The sequence below is a fragment of the Wasmannia auropunctata genome, unplaced genomic scaffold (assembly GCF_000956235.1).
Source record: "Wasmannia auropunctata unplaced genomic scaffold, wasmannia.A_1.0 LD336106.1, whole genome shotgun sequence".
NCBI classification, from domain to species: Eukaryota; Metazoa; Arthropoda; class Insecta; order Hymenoptera; family Formicidae; genus Wasmannia; species Wasmannia auropunctata.
The window spans coordinates 1290289-1306788 of record NW_012026784.1 but is presented as its reverse complement, the minus strand read 5'-3'; the positions used below and the strand labels follow the sequence as shown (position 1 = coordinate 1306788).

General features: G+C 45.9%; 1 protein-coding gene across 5 annotated transcripts in view; it reads right to left on the bottom strand.

Annotated features, from left to right (window-relative positions):
• Nucleotides 1-16500, bottom strand: part of LOC105451782 (nuclear receptor coactivator 6-like) — a 203895-nt gene that overhangs the window by 81820 nt on the left and 105575 nt on the right. The gene's annotated exons all lie outside the window — the stretch shown is intronic.

Genomic DNA, 16500 nt, shown 5'->3' with positions numbered 1-16500 from the left:
ACGCATTTAGATTAAAAGCAAACACGGACCTCTATTTGGAAAAAAAAAAACTTCACCGCGTACCTGTAAATTCTTGATAATAAAAATGCCCGTAGCAATAAAATTTAGCTCTAAAACAAATGTATTATAATATTAAAGTAAGCCAAAAAAAATGTAATAAAAAAGTCTTCCTTCCTCGTTATCAACTTTGCATGCTACAAGTTGAATAATTCATCTCTCAAAGTTACAATTCAGCAAATAAATGAAAACCATAGTGCGCCCCGCTCCGGGCAAGGACGCACCGAAATTATCTCGCAAATTACTTGCCAAAGCTAGCAACGGAGCCGGAGTGGCACGGAATCGTGTACCATCGCACTTCGCTAATTTCGCGTAATGATCAGCGAGCTTACTCGCGAAGCGGTTGCCCTCTCGAGACGCTTCACCAGCGCAACGTGATTTACGTCTGTAGTCGAGAGGGATGGATGGCAGCTTATAGGGGTTACGAGAAGCGGGGGTATAATTATTATCGAAGGCAGGTAGCAGCAGCAATAGCAGCGACTGCGGCAGCGGCGGCAGCAGCAGCAACAGCAACAGCAGCAGCATATGGCGAATACGAGGAGTCGACGTACGGCCTCCTCCAATTTCCCTCCCTCCCCCCCCCCCCCCCCGAGTCCCCGAGCCGGAGAATCACCATCTGTACGTCCCCGGCAAATCCCATGACTCTGCGTATTATTAGCTTACATTATTGATTTATTATTTAGCGCTAGGCAGCCGCGCAAGCGCCCGCTAAATCGGGGTTAACCGCTCATTTGCCGACGGTGCATTATGGTTTCTGGCGTTATGGTGCCGTAATGAGGCAATACGGAGGAGGGAGATGAAGACCCTCCGGACTTTTTATCGCCGTCCTACTTTCCTCGGACCTTGCCTCGATTGTCCTCGATTAAGAATTGACGCGACGCTCGACGTTTATAAAACCTGATATTATCGCAAAACACGTGGATGCGGGGATATTTCGACAAACCGCGCAAAATATCATAAAAAGGATTAACAGTATCTATATTTAATCTTCATAAATTGTGTATAAAGAATGTAATCAATACGTTTCATTTTAAAATGCATCAGTGCGTATGTATGATTTAATTTTGCAAAAGTTCAACCGTTGAATAAAAAAGCAGTCCTCCAATGTAAGTTTAATCTTTTCAATGCGAGAATTCAGATGCATATGCGATAGAGTTATGAATAGTATTAATCATTGATAATTCAGCTTTTTAGTAATGGAACAGTAACCGGATGTTATTGCAGCTGCTGCAATTACTCGTGCGACATATCCGTTTCACAATGCGAGCTCGAAAATCTCGTCGAGCGTGCGTTTCAACGGTACATCGCGATCCTACGTACACCACGTGCGACACGCGCGCGCGTATAAAAATAATTCTAATTGTTACGTGGGCGAAAGTACGTTAATAAAACGTTCCGGTAATTTCAGCACGACGCCCGTCTATTTCGCGCAGAGCTACGCATCTCTCGATTGTCGTTGTCCACGGACTACATTTCGATTAACAGCAAAACGACGTACCGGCAAATTGTTGCTCGCGGTGCCCGATAACGTTGCTCGCCGATAAATTAAACGCCGTGATAAACCCGGTAGCGCCTTTATGCATACACACACACACACGCACGCACACACACGCGACGCACGCGTATACGTATACATGTATACGCGCGCGTTCGCACAGATACGCCGCGATCGCGCGCACGCAAACATCAAATGGAAACCCGTTCCGCAGCGAGCCGCTTATCGGAATCGGCCGTATCATAACTAGCACTGGCGTAACATAAACTGAATTTTCCATTAAACGCCAACTGTGATTCACGATCTACTTGCGTCACGCAGTGGGCTTGACCTACATAATAAACTCCAGATAATATCCAGAACTACATCCAAAATTCCTTGTGCAAAACATTGCAGGTATTAAATCCAAAATATTACAAAAAAGAAGTATTTAAATATTAAAGGATAAAAACAGCAAAATGTCAGACAGAAAAAACTTAATAGAAAATAATGTTTCCACATAGCGTAACGTCGCGACTAACTATACTCTTTTCCAACAACGTGAAATTTTGCATGAAAACATATAACCGCGGTCACATTCCACTGCGCGAGCCACGTCGACTAATCCTACGAATCGACAGTGAAACTGCTCATTCGGCGCGAATGTGCAGCCGAGATGATCGGTAAGAAAGAGATAAATTGCACGGTAGCCGTTATCGATATATCTTTCATACCGCACCACTCTAATTAATTCACGAACGTGCGATTAGCAGGCAGCGCAACATCTCTCGAATACGATGCGCTATCTGTTATACGCCGCTTGCGCCGCCGCCCGGCATAAAACATTTCGCGTTTTGCATATTTTAGCGGACGTACTAACTAGCCCGCTCTCGCGATTATAACTCTACGCTCGTATTACACCTCGGCCCGTGTACATTCCTCGAGACCAATTATGAACGTAATACTCACAGCCTCACCGCGCTTTCGCGAAGTTTTTTTTACCAGTTTCACCGGACGCATATCCCTGCCTCTCAAATGCGGCGCATTAGCTATAGCTCCGCGTTTTACGATTCGCGTTGCAAAACAATACGCCGCGACGCAAGAAGTTTTTCCTCGGCTTTTCCTTGGAAATTTATTAATTTCCAAGACGCGCGTATATCACTTGAATTATAAATTCGTTTCGTAGAAGCTAAGAAACGCGCCGCGAGTAACCGGCGCAATTTTCCCGAAATAAAATATACGACGTAGAACAACAATGACGCTAGCACGAGTGGCGCACAATGACAATTTGTCAAGCGTGATTCTCTTAAAAATTCGCGCAAAGTGCCGGCAGTCAGGCCGGCCTTGAATACCCGACAATTACGTGTCTACTCCGCAAATAAGCGGAGACGATGCATGACATCACGCTGCATGTGTTAGCACGTTTGCACACGAGACTGCCATCGCAGATTTATGTGCTCCGGATTACAGGCATCGATCCGATGCGCCTGCACGATTGAAGCACCCGTCCACGTAATGAAAAACTATGTGAACAGATTTGCATAATCGAGAAATCATCGAAATTTAACGTGTCGATAAAACGTTTTTTTTATATATATCGATGGAGCGTTTTTTTATTATATTCCCGCATGATTCACACTTCATGTGTGCAGATATAATAATATGTATAATTATATGTAAAGTATATTTTTTTCTCTCATTGTATATTATATCCTTTTCCCACAATTATTAATTCTACAATTATAAATTAAAAACGTAGAATTTGTTAAAACACACGAAGTTATAACAGAAGAAACGATTCTCTTGATATTTCTATGGGCACCGAGGATACAGACCTTAAACAACTCGTGAGTGATTACCCGACTTGGTATTACGTAACGGAAAGATATGGCCGGGAGATGGAAGAATGGCAAACTGTAATCGTTTTGTTTCTTCGTGCGGCGGAGGACGCTTAGGTATAATCTCTGCGATTGCGTAAGAATATTGAAATTAAGTATTTAAAGGTAATCATCGAGAGAAATTACGAGGATATCACGGCAAGACTTACGATCACGTCGGGCGGGGCTAATTGTTAGCGAGTTAACGATGATCGATGATAACGGGTCGTGCTCCCTTATCGAGCAGCCCGTGTTGCACGTAACAGGCGCTTGCATGCAACGCCGAGCCGCTTCTGCATCGTTACGTGTTTGCAAATTTCGAGAGGGCTCGCATGTGCGAACTATTATGCGTGAGAGATTGCTTTTTCAGTCTCGCAAAGCACGACGGGGCAATCTTGGAGGTAATCGCGCGCCGAATAGGGGAATATTTTGTTTAACAAGCGCGATATTATCTGCGAGAGTAAAGCTCACTTTAGGCGCTCTGTAGTCGCGAGTTTTAAATAGATCCCCTCCAGACGTTTCAATACCGCACGTAAACAAATGCACATTCGCCTCCTCCTCCTCCTCCTCCTCCTCCTCCTCCTTCTCCTCCGCGTGTGCGTTATAGATTTAAAAATAAGAGATTGTCGAAGAGTCGCGGAGTTTGAAGATGCGCGCAGCGATCTGCAGTGAACCGTCGCGTTTTAAAAATAAAGATGGATCAAAATAGCTCAGAACGTAATAATACGATGAGGTACGCTTCATGGGTCGCCATAGATTCTCCTGTTATGTAGCGCACCGACGTGCGTGCGTGCGTAGAAGGATAATACCCTGAGCGGAGCACTCGACAACGTTTGCTCCGCAAGCATCCGTAGCGATAAAGCGCTTTAACGAGTGCGTCGAGTGCCTCGTAAGTTCTTTTTTCCCGGCGCGGATCATTAATTAACTCTGGCGAATGAAAAACAGCCTCTCTCGCCCATCCAGCTGTACCCGGCAATAATAAAGCGGGGCAATTAGCCACTTTTAATAACATCGTTTCACCGGACGACTTGTTTGTACTTTTCATCCTCCCTCCCTCCCTCCCTCCCCTCCCCCCCTCTCTCTCTCTCTCTCGCTCGCTCCCTCTCTTTTTTGCACCACTTTTTTGACGTCCATGCATCGTAATGATTCCGCGCGCACGTGTTACGTGCGGCGGCAGATCCACGGGTAAGCGCATTTTAATTGACCTAAATTTCGCGAGACTCGTACGGTGCAGCGCAGCGAAATAAATGGAAACGAGAGAAAAAGAGAGAGGGGAAAGGCTCCCGCGGGGATATCGTGGCGATTTTTATGCCAGCGCGCTTAATTGCATATCCAAGTGCGATAACGAGAAATTTTATTTTCAAACATTTAACGCGTCGCTGCAATGTGACTTATTGTATTAATGTAATTACCGAATACTGTGTCACTTTTCACATTGTCTGCATTATCCCAGCGCCTATTTTCCAAGCTAACAATAATAATAATTTTAATACGTCAAGTTGACTTACAACTGCGAATAAATACCGTGAATTGCGTCGCACACGTACATTGTAACTTCTTATGATTTCTTGCAACGGATATGCAATCAACGCATAGAGACAATTCCAATAAAAAGATATTGTAAAATGAGACTAATAATTATAATTACAGCAAGATAAGTTTCGTTTTTCCATTTCGTGTCGACAAATAAAAATGGGAAATTGATATTTTTCCTTCGAACATTTTGCGCCGTCAAGCTCATAATTCTCCTGTTGCAAACTCGAAACGCCATTTATAATTACAAAGGGGAATTGTGAAAAAATTTTGCGTGACCGAGCGGCAAAGCACGAGGCAATCTAAAAGGCCGCAAGAAAGGGTAATCGAACGTGCCTCGTGTCTCAATCCCGACCGGCAATTACATCAGCGCGTTATCAGGGAGGGAGGGCCGCGTCTTCGGCTTCCTTTTTCGCACGTTGCGATAGCCGTGCGCCGAAAGCGTTGTAAAGTTGTGCCGTGAATCCCGCAGAACAGAGCCACTCGTAAATATGCACGTCGCTTCATGAATATGCATCGCCCGCGGTGCATACGCGGGCTGTGCAGCGTGTTATGCAGCACGCCTATCCGCGCGCGATGCCCCCCTTAAGACTTCGGTTAAGCGCCGGTGAGCGAGTTTCCAGCCGAACGCCAGTTGCACGAAATATGACAGCCACCGGTTATCGTCATGGCGACGGAAGAGCAAAAACAAAAATCCGACGATCGAGCCTTCGCTCTCCCACGCGATAAAAACTTCAGCCCCGGAAATTAATTCGGAAATTCATTCATTATAATCGCTACGGAATAACTTCCATTGAATGCCTGTTTGTGATTTTCATAAACAAATCTGGACGAGATTCCGGAATATCGAACCGGATACGGCAGATCTGATGTTTATTCCATCGTTCATTCGCGGACGAAGCTCTAAACCACCTTTGGCCAAATCCATCGTAATACAATGACGACTGATTGATATGTTAATAGCGGCACGTTTCGTAGAAGTTAATTGAAATTATGTATATCGAGATACCCGATGCGTTAATTACCTACGGCGTATCTGCAAACAGTATGAATTAATCCTTTCCTGTCGTCCCATTAACATTCTACAGCGTATTAAGCGTATTAATGCTGGTAATACGATACCCGCGGCCACTCGCCCAATAATGAGCACCGTTACACGAAGTATGGATTACCGATGCAATGGCGGTTAATGAATTTTGCAAGAGCCCGCGCGCCGCCCGTCGGCAGTCGTCGCTCTCCGCGCGCGCGACACACGCCCGACGGTTTGCCCCCTTCTTCCACCACACCCGCCGCGCAGAGGGAAACTTTTTCTTTCCTTCTCTCTTTTTTTTTCCTACGAGGTGCAATTTTAAGTGGCACGATGCATATTTATGCGCCAGCGCGCAGACGTGAGGAACGAAAGACAAACGGAACAGATTGGTTTCCGGCAGTGGCAACGTTGACGAGGTGGCAGCTGCTGAAAAGAGGGCCCCAGGTTTGCCATAGGTGGCAGGAAACACTCGCACACCCGTTAATAACCCAATTAAAATGAACAGGAAACGTACCCCCGGTACCCTGTCGGCCGGTCACCACTATCGTCGTTATTATTGCACTGCCACTATCTCCGCTGCGATTATTACATTGCCGTCGCAATTGTGCATCACTGTATCGGAGTGATGTAACTCGTGGTCGAGGCAGCGCGTTCAAACCGCGGCCCTTTATCGATATCTCGATGCACCAGCATTGTCTGATGCTCAGCTACTGGGAATTAATATCACACAGCGCGCCACGTCCAACAAAGTAAAATTTTGATAACTCAGCACGAAATTTTAGTTCTAAACCTTACCGACCAATATAGAATTTTAATCCGACACGAAATATACATTTAATTCGACACAAATCGACAATTTAAAATTGAGTCTGTCGAAAAAGTTTATACGACGTAGACGTAGAGTGAATAATTTATTTCAAGAGCCGTCCGTTTCTTACCATTGAAATCCGCGAATCCATCAAGATCGAGCCGCGTTTCTAATACGAAGCAGCTGGAACCGACCGATCAATTTCCTCTTTAGCGACCACTGCGCAATTACACGCGATTACCTTTTTCCCGTGGTATAAACAACAATCGCATCGGCGGGTTATGCACACCGGGGTTCGCTGTTTCTTACCTGTAACAGAGGAGAACGAGGAAACAATTTAATATGGCAATCAATCGTCCGAAACGGGGAGAAAATGGAAGAGGGGCACACACGCGGATACAATATTGCATACGTGCTGTGAAACACAACTTGCACGATCGATCGACTAACTCAAGAAAGCTTTTACTTCACGAAAATAAGTTGAAATAATTGTTTTCTCGCACTTTTAGATTACGTATCTGTCCATTTACATAATTATCCTATCGCACATATAATGTAAATATCCTATAATTTTTCTCTTTTTTACATGCAGAAATATTTTATATATAAACTTTCGTAAGCGTGTTTTATTGATAAACTTGTGAAACATCGGTAAAGCTCGCGCACGTGAGGCTCGGCTTTCTCTTTTACGCCAATACGAGAGTTCTTAGCGAGGCCAATAACTTCCGTTATCGACCGATCTACGACCGTGAAATCGGCGCGATCCGAGAAACGAGTCGACGTGGAGAGCGGCTACGGATATCGACGATTCACCTGGATCGCCGTCTGCCGGCGCGAGGGTGGTCGATCGAGGATAGCGCTTCGAAAAAACAAGGCAGAAAACATTAATTACGTAACTTCCGTTCGGCACACTTCGTACCGGGGGATCGGTATCTTTGGGCAAGCGCGAGCAAACGTGAACACATGCACCGGTCGTTGCCGCCGCCGGTGCGTAAAAGGGCCCGGAATTGAAACAGCTTTCCCTTCGTCGTAAACAAAGTTAACAAACGGGATCGGAAACTCCTACGCAATTTATGCAACGCCTAGAATGCATTTAATAGAGTGTGATTCACTTCATTCGCGGAATGTATGTAATCTATCGGATGTACATGCGTATCAAAATAGAGCATTTCCTGACGCGTAAAATAAACGGTGGTGGTTCTTGGCGAAACAAGTTGCGAAATTGCGAAATTCAACTTCTCGGAGTCCCTGAAACTTCGACGCGAAATACCGAAAGATAGCGAATGATCGAAAGTAGCCAAAGTTTTCGGTGAACGATAACGGGACGACGTAGTCATTTTCGCAAACGCAAACCGTCGGCGTCGCTAAAGTTTTGCGAGTCAGCACGTACCCCGCTTTAATGACCGAGGCGAAACGGTGAGCCCTTGTGCTTTCGAGAAAAGAGAATTTGATAACAGCCCCGATAACAGGAAAACGCGACAACGAAAACAGAAATGCAATCCTCGCCGCCGTTCTCCCGAGTCAGTCCACACGCGAAACGCAGGGTGACACGTTCGGGAATAAATGAGCGTTGGGCTGTCGAGCCAGGAAGAGATCGGCGGCGACGATAGCCGGCAAATAAAAACACAATATTGGGAAAGAAAAATGTAAAGCAGCGTCATTTAAATGCGTGTAACGAAAGGGGCCGTCTGGTGGGAAGGCGTCGTGAGGGGGAAGGGAAGGGGGGCAGGGGAGAGAAACGAAGAGGGGACCAAGACGACCGGGGGTCACCGGACACGACGCGATCGCGTGAGATTAGGCTCTTTCAAGTGTGACTCATACCGGCAAGGGAAAGTAAATGAATGCAACTGCGCCGGTTACTCCCTTTTCTGTCCTACCACTTCTTCGCCTCCTTTTTCTTCGTTCACCTCTCTCTTTCTTTCGCGCGCGCGTCTCGTCACTCTTTCTCCCTCTTTCTCTTTTCTCAATCTCCTTTCCTTTTCGCTACCGGTACCGGTATCCCTCGCCATTCCCGTGTCCGGCAATCGCTGTTAACTTATCGGTACACGCACGGATACGACGCGTGGTCAGATCGAATCAGTAAAGTTCGCGTCAGTCACGAGCACTTCTGGCCTAAAGGGATATAACTTGCTATCGAGAAATTAACGTCAATGTCTCGTTTTAGCAGAATTATTCCCGTCCATTCGTGGACGTATTCGTAAATAGCAAGTATAAACGCACGCGACACTTTCGTCATGATGCAGAAGTACACGAACGGTATAACGAAACTATTTCAACATTACTTGAAAAAGTTTTCACGAAGTAAGAGTTCCATGTAAATCGAGTTTCAAATCTGCAAACTTTGTATTATTAGCCATTGTTTATTCTTCGTGGAGATTTTAAATGTACGTAATTATTAAGTCTCTTATATTTTGAGTAATGTACCATTCGTTCGACGAGAAACGTTAGTAGAACGATAGTTCATATTTTCCTGACAATGTACAATTTCAAAGAGCACAGATAATTCCCCTGGTCAGTCCACTCGTGCCGCATTAACTGCTTTATTGATGGGTATCGACCCGTGATGCTCAGCGGAAGGAGTCCGAGTCGAGGAACGTCGTCGTCGTGCCGACGACTCATTAGAGAAGAACTCTCGGCAAGACAAAGCCGGAGTTCGCTCCCCACCGTTTTCCTCTCCTATACGCTCCGCTCGACGACGATCTCATCCACGAATCAAGGGTTCATAATTCCGCGGGTCTGCCCGATCTGTCGAGCGACCAGATCCGCGCCAGGTAAGACACACTGTCATCATCGTCCACTACCGACGTTTTTCTCCTTTCCTTCTATTCCGTCCCGCGCCTCTCTCAATGTTCTCTCCCCCTTTATCTTTGGCACAACGAGAGACGGCCTTCCACGATGTTCATACGAAAATAGCAACGCCTTTGTTCGACGACCGTCCGCTGTCCGTCCGATCTCTTCCTCCTCTGTCCCGCGTTGCCGCGACGGACGTCTTGTTCTCCTTGTTCTTGGCCTCAACCTTCTATCCCCTCGTCCCCGACCCCCCCCCCTCCGCAGACGCCTAACCGCCGAGCGTGTATCACTGATTCCTCGAAATTGCTGCCACTGATCGCTCTCCTCGGAGACATAGTGGAATCCCGTGTTACCGTTTTTACGAGCGGCCGTCGCGGCGGATGCTACGAGTTATTTAAATCGTTTTATTACACGATGTCTATATATATATATATATATATATATATATATATATTCGCGATGTCGTTGATTCAAAAGGCCACTGCAACGCAAGAATTATCATTTTTCAGCTTTGACGCGCGAAAAGAAAATTACAAACATACTTCGTAGAGGTAGAGAAAACTCTGACTAAATTATTACTCTGTATTACCTCGCTAAATTTCTATATTATTAGTTGTTTTCTATTATATCCCATGACTTTTTTTTTAATATAAAAACCAAAATGTTTCCCCTGTTCGCGGATTATCTACTTTTTTGCGACATTGACGATGTGACATAATTAATCCCAAATATGAACGCGGCGTACTCGACTTTCTGTTTAATACCCGGGCTATTCTGCGTTCGCCGCGCGCATGCATTGAAATCAACTGGCGTCGCGATGTGATTGAATTTCACGGCGCGCCAGACGTCGGCGAGCACGAGTTTATTAGCCGACATATACGTGTCACTGTCGCATTACCATTAGCGGCCGGTTAAATCCGTTTCGAGCCCGAAGCGGCTTAACGTCTGCGGCGTTGCACGCCGCTGAGGTTTATCTAGCCCCGCTCTGACGCGCGAAGAGGGACGGGAGGCGTTTTTCTCCATAATCCATCTCCCCCCGATGCTCGGCGGACTGCCGTCGTAATTTCTTCATTCGCGCTGCTACCGGCGTGTATAGAATCTGATCGTATCTGCCTGTTAAACGCGAGACGTAACAGCTACCGAACGCGGCCGTGATACGCGAACGAATGAGATTTTCATCGTTTGTCAAGATCACCGCATTCGTGCCGTAAACATTTAAATGTTAATTAAATGATTGTTTAAGAAAATTATTTTTGTGAGGTGCGTGGAAGATTTTTTGTAATAAATGCATTATGTAAATCAATTTTAATTAAGCTAGACGTATAAATATTCCGCTGACGCAAAACATGATTAATTTATGCCGCTGATATACACAATATACTCGTGACGAATCTTTTAGCTTGAAGTAGAAATAAAAAATAAAAAACATTATTAAATAATTCTACTGTCTTCAATAAATAATGTACTAGTTTATTAGTCACGTAGACGGTATAATTAATCAAGCCAAGACATTTGATTAATAATTGACAATAATTCCAACATATATTTGATAAAATATTTCTATCTGAATGCAATTTGTTCGCACATCTAGCGACGAGATGAAGCACCGCTAATTGACGGAAGCGAGTCTCGCTTCTGTGTTCTCGCTAATTTATTAGCTCTTCCACGCGGTGCGAGTTACCGAAGCCTACGGGCCGTCGAAGTACAGCTGAGTGCGTTAGTCACTCGTCTCATAATTTGTTCACTCCTATATTTAGGCACGATACGATGATCCCCGGATTTCTCCTCGTCGACCGCTCGCGAGGACACTCGCCTCGGCGCCAGTGCCGCAGTGACAGTGACAACGTGAAACGGCGGCCGCTTCGACGTACGAAAATAAATCCGTCGATGGGCCGCGAAGACTCGTGCCGCGGAATCCCGTAGCACGTGTACAAACAACGCGTAAAACCCTTACTGCACCTCGGTCGCTGTCGACGCCGTATTCCTCGCGCTTGCGTATATGCGCGAGAGAATCGTTTGTTTTTTTTATGACTTCAAACCCGATCTTGTAAAAGAAATATATAATTAACATAATCTTAGACTCTTAAGTCCTTCTTAATTTTGATACCTGAAATCTTTTTTATGCTCCACACTTAATATTCGGATAAAAAGGACTGAGATTAATTACCGTGTTGTAGACGGTATAACGAAACAGTCCGCTACGCGGTTAGGAATTGCGAAACGCCCGAATTGCGATACGCAATAAGAGAGGGGCAAAAGAGGAAGAGGCACTTCCGTGGCCGGCAAAAAGAGACGCTATCGCCATACAAGCCACAAAGAAGCAACGTGCTGCCGAGGAGGGAACACGGACGGCCGGGTCTGTCACGCGGGGCAAAAAGAGGCGCAGCAGTTTCTTTGAAGACAGATCGTTCGGGGACACTTGTCGAGTGGCGGCGGCGTCCTCTCCCGTGGGATTAAAGCTCGTATCCCGCCTCCTCTCCCCGTCGACACCTCGTCCACGAGACGACCTCGACGAGGAAACCGGGCCTACGGAGAAGAAAACTCGATTCAACCGTGATAATGGTCCGCCGCGTCTCGCCGATAAATCTCATTGCGTTAAGGTCTCCTTCGTAAGTTTTTTCCGTAGCTCCCTCGGGACAAAATCGTCTCCATATCGTTCGTTCTTTACGTCCTTTACGTGCCCCTTCCCGTCGCGCGGGGCAAGATCTAATTTAGCAACGTCCAAACAATGACAAAACGGCGATTCAAACTTTCGTCGCACACATTCGACGGTAAATGCGCCGCAATGCGCCGTCTAATTATCTCGAAAATAACTCACGCCTCTCGCTTCTCAACGCTCCGACAGTGCCAAGAACACAAGAGGCTTTTGCCTCTCTCCGACGTTACCGGCGAAAAGAAGAGAAATTCAATAAAGGAATTGCCAGTGCCGACAGCTGATAAATGAGCGACCAAGGATTGAATATCAGAGATAAATGCCTTCAGAGTGACCACGGACTCTTTCGCGGACGGTTGTTTTTGCACGATCAAAAATAAATCACGAGCGATATTATTCCACTTCAATATGTCGGGACCAAATTGTCCCAGGCAGCCCCGCCACCTTTTTCCGACGAGTCGCAGCGGCCTCGGGTAGCCTCGACAAAAGTTTCCAAATATCTCGGGGGATCGGTAAACACGAAAACTTACCCCGGCTTAAAACAATTGATACTCCCAGGTGATACCAAACCCCTCTAAACTTTTTTTTTCGATACACTCGTCTAGATCGTAGAATAGAGAAACGCAACGGACAAATTGATAATAGTAAAATATTTATTCTCTGAATTTTACTCAACGGCAACGAATTAAATGAGAATCTACTTAAATAAATAAAGCTTTTGAAGTTTCTTCCCGACTTATCACAGTTCCGTCTGGAACAATTTCTGAGCAATGCTCCTCCCAAGTCGCGGTATTTTATGTTTTCATCTCCTAAAGTACACCTCGTTACTCGAGGTTTTAAACGCGTTTTCGCGTGAAACATCGCGATGAATAAATGGAAAATGGAAATAAAAAGGGCTGCAAGCTCTCGCTTCGTATCGCATTTACGTCGCCGTTTTACGGCCATTCACATTCGTCAAGCGCTTTATTATATCCGTATCTGCGGAACGCTCTCGAGCCCCTGTTATAGAATCTTTATTGCATACAAACGCGCATAACTTGCGAATTAATCTCCGCAGATATTAATAACGAATAACCGATGGAATGGAAAAATATTCTCATAATTATCAAAATACGTGTCTTTCGTTTTAAATTAATTAAATCCTTCTGCCCGCTCTCTGCGCGCGCATATTACGTATAATATTCCTCAACATGATTCAGCGAAATAAATTTAAAATATTTCCCTTTATCGCGTTAATCTTTTCCACAACGTTCACGAAATTTCACGAGAGAGACTCCCTGGATGCGCAGCGCGCGATATCGAACACGGAATACTATTAACTCAATTTTCCCGTATTCGCCGATCCAGGGGCCACTTTTCATAATCACCGGTGCGAATTATTCCCGGCGCGTAGCGCGAACGAGCCCGCGCCGCGACAGAGGCCACCCCCGTAACGGACAAACACGCTAATGTCCTTTGAATTCCAATTAACGCGAATTGTTTAATTTGGAGCGACGGCGGCGCGCGGTCGTGTCCCCTTTCGCAGCGGTGGTATCGTACTCGAATCGCCACGAATGGGTTTACGCGTACGCCACGGGCGTTGTACAATGCGCGAGACAGGGGGGAGGGGGAGGGGAGGGAGAAAGAGAGAGAATGGGGGACGAGCCAAAGTTATCGCGACGCATTATCGTCGCTGGCGCATTCGTCGTTGCACCGCGCGCTGCACGCGCCCGCGTTGCACTTATCGGCGCGCTATCGGCGCCCGCCTGCGTCGGCGCTGACGAAACACCCGGGCTTATCGCGAACGTCGATCGGGCGTCGATCAACGCGCGTTATAAATGATTCCCGTCGACGTTTTACGCGAGATACGCGCGCCGCAATTACACGTACGCGAAGAGCCTCCCCATTCCCCGGTTTCTGATCGTCGATGATTTAAAAAGCTAAGGCAGAATGATTTTGCCAGAAACGTTTAAATATCAGACTCCATTCTCCTATAAACAGTAAAGTCGAGTGCATTAAGATAAAATAAATATTCGCCAATTTGCATGGAAGAAATCACGTCGGCGATTTTTTTTTATTGGCAAAACTTGCACCTGTTTCGTGCGAGAATCCTGAGTTGTGATAGCCAGACGTATTGATATATTAGATTACCTCTAACTGTGTGGTATTTCTAATTTCACGAACCTAAATGCTGGTAGCAATTCGCGGCTGTCGTGCCGCCTTGTCGTACAACAGTCGGATGCAGGGGGGAGAGTGGGTGAGCGCAGAAGGCAGCTGACGAAATATGTCGCGTGCGGCCGCCGAGCCGAGCGACAACGTTTCGCATCGCTTGGGTAAGCACATTACTCCCGACTGCCATAATTAAATGTGTTACGTGACAACGGCGCGCTGCCGGGTATCGCACGCGGGTTTTACATCGTTCGACAATAACCGTTCTTTTTCGACGTCGGCCGAATCGCCTGACTTGGATTTATGGGCGACGACCGGGCACCGAGGGTGCCCGTCAAAGGTGCGGCGAGCGAAATAACTAATTTCCATACTTGCCAAATTCTTGCCAAACCATCCGACGATCACGTATTCTCGTAAATTTTTTTTCATACACATCACGTCCTCCCTCGTTTTATATGTTAAATATATTTATCATAAATAATAGCAATTTATAAGATTTATCACCTCAACTTTAGTAATAATGGTAATTTAATATAAATCGCTATTCGATGATCTTGTATGTAAAAATAAATTAAGCTACATTTAAAAAAATTCGAATTATGCGGATGGATTGGCAATACAAAACTTTATTTAATTAACTTGAAACTTTTATACTTATGATTGAGAAATAAAAAATAAACATTTAATTAATTCTGCAAATTTAATTTTTTTCTTACTGAATTCAGTTCAAGATGCAATTTCTGGTTGCACGATCGATATTTTTAACAATCGTACAAGAGAAAACGTGCACGCTCGTGGTTGCACGGAGTCGAATGGCAGAAGCGATCGTCACGCGTCGTGACGCGAAGAGACGATGGAGAATCGCTGAATAAATCTGTCCGGCGCTCGTTATTCTCTTTGCCGATAAAACCGTCTTCGGTAGAAAAGAGACGCGTCGTCCGCATATATCCGTTAAATCGTGCGCGCGCCGCGACGGACTGATTCACGGCTCTTAAGCTTTGCACCCTTTGCACGCGTCCGCGAGTGTTAATGCCGCGTTAGCGGCGCGCTTCCCTCTCCCCCCCCCTCTTTCCACTCCGAGTTAATGCACCAACAAATTCGCATTTAAATTACCCATTCACCGCCGTAGCCAGTTCATGCCCGGCCGTTTAACAACGTAATCCAGATACTTGAAGAGAAAAGTTTCATGCTGGCGGAATGGCGGCGCCGAGCGAGCCACCGAACGAGCGCGTTACCGATAATTGAACCGAGATTTACAGTACTGTAAAAAAAAAATATCTGCTACCAATGAAAACTAAAAATATAAAAAACTTGTAGCGAAAATTTAATTACGTGCATTACATTGCATATATTAAATATAACCAAAATTAAATACGCATTATTAAATGCGAAATAAATAATCGCGGTATCAAATTTTTCTGCAAAGGCACGCTACGTTACGATACGATGAGAGATGTACGTCAGAGTCGACTAATCATGTCTGACTGGATTAACGTCAAGAGCACGATGTTCGATTAGATATCTCTGCGGCGTAACGCGTGTCACCCCGGATCGTGACAACGGAACAACAACACAACAACAGGGATGATGGATCCGATAGGCTCGTTAACGGTGTGTGCCGCGGTTGGATCTTAATGATTCTCGTTATGACGTTCGTGATCCGAGGGGCGCCACGTAACCATTATCAAAGGCTGTCGAAGACGTTCCCGTGCGAGCAAATAATAACGATTCGACGTGGCGATTAATGCCCTCGTCGTGGCGCACGGAGAGAGAGAGGATGATTATATGCGAGAGCGGAAAAGGGGAGAGAGCGAACGAGAGCGAAGGTTAAATCGGCTCGATGGTCCATACGTAACGAGATATATCGCGAACGAGCTCGGCAAGCAATAATTTATCACGTAAAAGGCATCGCCTTTGGCGTACGGTAAATGCCCGCCGATAGGTCACGCCTGTCCCAATGAACGGCAAAATTGCATGGCAAGGCTGCGTTCACATGCGCCCGTAATAGGCTTAGCCGCTAAACGCCGCCAGAGATTGTCAAACGACCGTCCGTGAGAGCGGACGCGCGATATACCGCGCGGAAATATTTTTCGTCCTTTGCTATTGCAACGTGTTGTTCCTCCTCTTCTC